Below are 7398 nucleotides of genomic sequence, written 5' to 3' on the forward strand. Positions count from 1 at the left end.
TTCAGGAAAACAAGCAATTTATAATTGCATTTTCACTACATAATTATCATATTCTCATTACAGATAATGGTTGTCAACCAACAATTATAAAAAGAATCTTTGGAAATTAAAGTATCATATACTTTTTAAAGAAAAGGTAGGTGTCTTAGTTTCAGAGGGCTTTATGGATTTAACACAGCTAATAAAATATTTTGTAAAGAAATTTTCAAGAAGAGTCAAACAAGAGATGTTCTTAATTAAGAGAAAGTTGTGCTTAAAAAATATGACGATTCAGAGAACACATGTGAAAGCAAATGTCAACTAAGTCTTTCATTCTTTTTAAAGCTACAGAACCTGCATGATACCATTATTATTAAACAGGGTGTTTAACCTGAAAAATTAACCAGATAAATCAGCACTGATGCTTTGGAAACTCATCTTTTGAATCTTCTGGAAATACTAAAAAACTAATTGATAAGATTTGAGTGTATTGTTACAAGAAATAGGAGGTATCCCTTAATTCTAAGAGATGAAACTTCACTAATGTCATACCTGAGCTCCATATTCAAATTATTTGCTCTTTATTATTAACAATTGTATTTAATTGGGACTTTCACTTCATAAATTAGGGGACAATCCTGCAAGATTCTGACCACTACTGAGGAATTCTAAGAATCCTGAATTTTAAATCCAATTGAAGAATAACATAAACTTTCAGTGTCTCTTGTGAAATTAAATATGCATTTTAAGCATTTAGATTTCTGTACACATGGTCAGAAATTGGAATACATGGTTTATACATTGTGCTCATGCTCACTCAGCTTAGAGGAAAGCCACAGCTGAGTGACTTGATTTCCTTCATTTAACAATAACTACTAAAGACAACTAGAGCGTAGCATGCTGCAATATCAACTTGCACCTACCTGAATAGGCACAGCTTTTTGATTCACTCTCAGTGCTGTATCTGGCAACCTTTTGAGTGGTCAATAGACATTCCAGTCTAGGCAATACAATAAAATCATGAGATTAAATCTGACAAGTGAGCAATTTTTTTCAAGGAAAAAATATCTACAGACAAAAATTGTATTCAAAAAGTTATTATTAAGACAGTTGCAAGTATCTTCTCCATAAACAGTAAGAGAAGCTCCCTGAATAACTGTGAATTTTATAATAGCTACAGAAAAATAACCATCTTTTATATATTAGATGGCTGTACTCTTTATAGCACTATATAGAATAGGACTGATTGCACCTTTCAGTCTCAAGGAGTACCAAAACAGCATGCAGTATTTCTTCCTTAAATTATTTTTAACTGTTTTTGTGTTGCACACACTTTTAAGGATTTACCAAAACCTATGTGACTGCTACTATGATAGTTTCATGACTCTAAATAAAATAAAATACATTAAGTACCTGTTCAAAGATAGAAACATTAAAAAAATCCACCCTGAAATCGATCTGTATAGGCGTATTATTTTAAATTTTTAAATTTGGAATTACTGTGATAAAACTTATTTCATAAGGCATAAACATCTTTATGTATTGCTTGAGTTATGTTGCATATAGCAAATATTTTCAATGTTTGACTAATACGTTTTCTTCTATTAGCATAAGGCTTCAATATTAATCTATGTAAATAATATTGACTAGAAACTTTTCAGGAATGTAATGAAAGCAATGGAGCGTAATCAATGGAAAGCAGACATTTTTTTTTCCCCAGGAAGAAAGTAGTAATAACTGGCTATCGATCATAAGCATAGGAAAGTTGATTATCACCTAGTAATTAATAAATTCTGTTTTATAAAAGTGGATTCACAAAGAAAGAAAACTTCTATAACAAGACAGTTACAGAATTTAAAAAGACAAAAAAAGTGTATAATTTTTGGAGCAATCAATACAGCAGAACAATGATTTTTGGGTAATATTAAATTTCAGAACTAATTCCTTAAATTGAATTATGATGGGTTAAGGATCAGAAGAAGATTCAAAATCAATTTGAAATTAATCCACACACAGAGAATAAGTGACATTTCTGATACCAGAAGTTTTTTATAGTGTTCCACTCAGGGATAAAATTTGATGCACTAACTTGAAACACCCATCCTATGGCCAAGACACTGAGTATTAGTCCTTTGAAAAACTAAATATTTGAACTAAACTTGGAAAGAGTATAAAACTAAGTGAAAAATTGTTTCAGGGTCTTTGATGCTTATTTTATAGATCCAAACTTTAAAAAATTCTGTCATCTGGACAGACACTTGCTACCAAGGCCTGCAGTAACATGACAAGGGACAACTGTTTTAAGCATAGAGGGTAGATTGAGACTGGACATAAGAGAGACATTTTTTATGGAAAGCATGGTGGGGCATCTGGATGCCTCATTCCAGGAAGTGTTCAAGGTCACATTGGAAGAGGCTTTGAGCAATCTGGTCTAGTAAAAGATCTTCCTGCCCAAAGCAGGGTGTTTGGAATGGGTGATCTTTAAAGGTTCTTTTGGACCCAAACTATTATGTGCTTCTATGATTCTACAATTTTTTTTTTTACTGTCGTTTATTATTACTGTGATTTCTTCTCTAATGCGCTCCTGAAAATCTTGATAACAGCATATAACTAAGATACATATTATAGATCTAAACACATTAAAGATTATGAAGAACTGTGCTTTGAGGAGAGTGGGGCCAGATCTGTACATTGCGCAGTATTTCTATTGAAATGACACTTTATGTAAACTTTGATAGAAAGAGATCAAAGAATGAAAGCTATGTAAACAGCTTAAATTTTTTTGCTTTTGGATAGAGGATTGTTTTAGCAGGATTGTGGTACACCCTGACCATCTATTTGAAAAGGGCTTGGGATAAATTTGATTTAAATTAAAAACAAACAAACAAAACCAAAAGAGAAAAGAATGAAAGTTCAAGGGCAAGGCATAGCTGTGTTTGTCTCTGGGATGATTTAACAATCACTAGCAAGCTTGCTGCAATAGATAGATTTTTCCAACTTTAGTCTAGGGCTTTCAACACTTGCCCATCTCCCACATTCAATTGCTTTCTATGAGATGAGGGAGGATGTCTCTGGCAGCACTTCTTGATTTAATTTTGTACTGTTGGGCAACAACAGATCAGCCATAGTGTACCCCTGGTGGATTTGTATGAGCTGGGGGATATAGCAATATCCTATTGGATTTTTTGCTATCATAGGCAGGATGCCAGACACAACAGGGAGAATTAATTATTAACAGCACTGCTATCTTTCCAACTTAGCTTCAAGGCACTATTTTGTTTGCTCTCACCGATGGTGATCATTTCTCAACTGTTCCGTGTATAATGAAGTGCATGTGCCTCTCAGATTTCAGGCTGTAATCTAGCAGGTTATCTGCTGTAGCTGCAAATCCTGTCATTCCTGCAGTATCCAGGCATTGGAGCTTGTGATTTAAACCACAGACCTCACTGGTGTGACAGTAATATGTACAGGATTTCAGTAAAGAGCACATTCAGGCAGATACATGGGATGCCGGACGAATACATGAAGGATGCCCATCAGAGGACTTTATATATTTATATTATATATAAATTTTATATATTCCAAAATAACCTGCTAAATTCTATACACTAACGGAGAGAAGTACAAATGTGTTGCATTGACTCATTTGCAGGTGACCACTGCCATTACTTCAAGAAGGTGACAATTCTCTTTCAAGTCTAAAAAGTGCCTTAAAACTTAAATTATTTTGAAGACCAAGTGCATATGGGAACAACCTTTGGTTTTTTAATCTGAAAACTGCCATTTCCAGTGTCTTCAAACTTCAGCACTGTAGAACTCTTTTTTTTTCCCCCCAGGATCTGTTAGTATGACATATAAACAATTAAAAACTCACAAATATGTATGATGTCTTTGCATGTTGAGGAATGCATAATAATGTTAATATTGTCCTCCTAAATCACACTCCGACTAGGCTGAGGGAAATTAAGTGTGAAAATGAAGAAAAATATCAGAAACAAGATTTACAAAATGACCATAAAATCAGCAAACAACGATATTTCTTTCACTTAAAAAATATTGAACCAAAGAAAAATGAGGTTAAAGCTCTTTGTCTTCTTAGTACGTATATAACATCAGGATTATTAATGTGACTGAATAAACAGAAAAGCAGCAAGTAATTTTTAAGTTTCCAAGGTAGGGTTTTCACTGTTCCTATTATGAGTTTCTAGTTTAAGCATATGTTCAAGAACAAACTGACAGCTGTGTAAGCAATTTCTTCCCAGAAGCAATTAAAATTTCAAAATGTGAACATTTCAATAGATGTTTCCTCAAAAAAATTGCATTAGAAAATACAATTTCATTTCAGAAATATGTTCTCACTTTAGAAAAAATATCGCCTAGTATAAAGTAATATTTTATTTTTGAGAATTTAAGCAAGTTAAATTTTGATTTTACTCTTTAAATGATTTATTGGTTTGTTTATTTTATCAAATCTTAAAATATAATTATTCAAATAATGCAAAAAATTTTAAAACCAAACAGTGTCAACACATGAGTTGGAACACAGTGAAACAAAATTCAACCAAAATTTTATGAAAAATTCCCACAGATAGAAAGACATTGTGACATCAATCAATTGGTATTTTTAAGGGGGAAATCATTATATGTCAAAAAAGCTTCTCATCTTCTCTTGAGATTCTTATGAGACTGTCTCAAAGATTAACCTGTTTCACTAGATTAATGGTAATCAAGTGTTTTCAAAGGAAGTCTGGGGGCACATCTTCACAGGAGAAACAAAAGAGGGTATTTTCTCATGTGCCATTTCTCTATTCTTTCTATATAAGAGGGTAATGTATAAGAGGGTAATGAGATGCATATTTGGATTCAAAGTCTGCATTTGAAATGTGCTTTTAGGGACTCTGTATTCTTATTTAAAGTTAATAGCAGAGAAGTTAAAATGTGGCACTTAGTATAAACTACATTAAATTTATAGTAATATTTAATTCAATTATTGCCCTTATTTATCAGGAATTTCAGTCACCACTTTTACTTATATTGAATACAACTAAAAATGCTTCTGGACATTTATTTATAAATTAGTACTTAAAATCATGCTTTTATGCATTTTGATATACAGAATGAGAGAAGTAGATAACCAAACTAGGGATTTAAAGTTATTTTGAAATATATTAAAGATCTAATGTGGTGCCACAACGGACTATGTCGCCTTCTGTAACCAGATGATAAGGTGTAATGGTTTTGCCATTTTAATAACTGATAATACCTAAAGTTTAAAGATTAAAAGAGAGAACAAGAGAAAAGTTACAATAGAGATATTTATTTGTCAAGTCCCTATGCTCCCTTTGCTCAAGGTATGATTTGAAGTCTTGATATCTTGTCCTTTGCATAGTTTCTCCTACATAAAATAGGATGCTGTGGCATGGGAAAATGCAACTTCAACTCTCAAAAATTCAGGCTTAATGCATTGCATATATTCATCAGACAATCAAAGATGCAGCTTTCAGCTGAGATGAGGAAAACAAAAAGTCTAAAATCTGTTTAGCTTAGGAGACTTTTCAGAAGTATTAAGCTTCTATTTTGGAGGTTGCTTTGTGCAAACAGCATCTGAAATCATTATTATATCTTCAGGAAGATGGATATTCTTTTAAACTTTTAAAAACCTTCTAATTCTGGAAACAGCAGTATTGAAGCAATCCATTCCATGTTAGCTTGAGCGTAGGAAGAAATTAAGTGTGGAATTCAACTATAGCTTGATGACGAGAGTTCCTGCATCATAAAAGCTTGACAAAAGTGAACTTACCCAAAGCACCTAAACTGAACTTCTGGAGAGGATTCCCAATGTCTATTGCAATATCTGCTTCTCACCAAATGCCACAGATAATGTATATGCCATCTGTGTAAATTAATTTTCCATCTCATAATTCTTTCCTTTTATCCCTGCTTTATAACCTGTTTTGAATTGCTGAGGACAAATGCTGCTATTCAGCAACATATAAACTTCTGGGAGATGTCAGATTATTTTTTTTCAATTATAATTAGCATTTGTGCAGAAACGTTCTATTTTGCCTAAGAGGAACAGTACTTACCAAAGATATTTTGTGGCAGCACTCCAAAGACTGATGGTATTTTTAGAACACAGTGGAGCTTTTTAAGAAAATTGCTATCAAAAACCCTGATATTTGCTGAGTAAAAGCAATGGATTGCCTTATTTTCACTTACATGTTTGTTGAACAAGCTTTGAGCGTTATCATGTGGTTTTATACTTGACTCATTTGTCTAATAATTTCCTTTCATGGAACAAGCCCCAGAGAGCAATAGAGAAAAAAACGACAAATGCATGCGCAATATTATCTGTTCTCAAATGTACATAGAAAAAGAAATGGAAATCATAATTATTCATTGTTTTAAATAACATCTTTTTAATGTCTAACATTTATTTTAAATGCTAGAATCCAATTACATGTAATAATAAAGACCTTTACAATACAATATCTTTCAGCACAGGGGGCTTATGTAGCTAGTTTCCATTCATTATTTGTACATTTCAAACTTGTTTAGTACAAGAGTATAATTATGGAGAAATATAGGAGAATAGAAAACAGTTATGTTTTGTCAAAAATATATACAAATACAGCATGATACATGAGAGCAAAAAAAAGTATTAGGAAAGAAAACCCAAACCATTTAACCAAAAAACCCCACCTTTTCTGCAAGAGAATGTAATTGAAACAGGAGTAAAAACACAGAGTAACTCAGTTATTTATGACCTTGTTAAAGATGATCAGAATGAGCACCTGAAATAAATGTCAATATGATCCAAAATATCTCCAGGGGATGCCAGGACTATGACAAGTGACAAGTTAGCATGGCTGTCATATAAAACTGATGTTGCTGTAGCTACTGCTACAAATAATATAATCCAGGACACACAAGTTCTACTCAAACAACAAATAAACATGTGTTTGCACAGAAAAAAGCAAGTAATCACATTACTTTTTGAGCTTTAAAATGGGAAAACAGTCATACACATAAGGTCACAGACGAAAGAACAAACTTATTTTATCCCTATCAGAAGGAAAGAAGGCCAAACAGATAAAGAAGTTAAAAACTGACTGAAACATGAGTCTCCATTCTATAACTGAGGGTATAAAGCAAGAAGAATTACATATGGATCCAAGTGGATAGAAAGTTCTGAAAGCTGCAAGAAAACAGATTAATAATTATGAGCAGGAAGAAACTTCATTAGCTACAGACCAAGCAACAAAGAATTACAGACTTATCTCCATTTTGGCCTCTATGTACCAAATTTAAAGAACCTCGGCTATTATAAGAAATACTGTTGGCTTTCTGAGGGTTTTTTCCCCATGTGTTCCAAAAATAATATAGTTTTGTGGTTGAGTGTTGCAGTAATATCTCAAA

This window comes from Cinclus cinclus, chromosome 3, assembly GCF_963662255.1.
Source record: "Cinclus cinclus chromosome 3, bCinCin1.1, whole genome shotgun sequence".
NCBI lineage: Eukaryota > Metazoa > Chordata > Aves > Passeriformes > Cinclidae > Cinclus > Cinclus cinclus.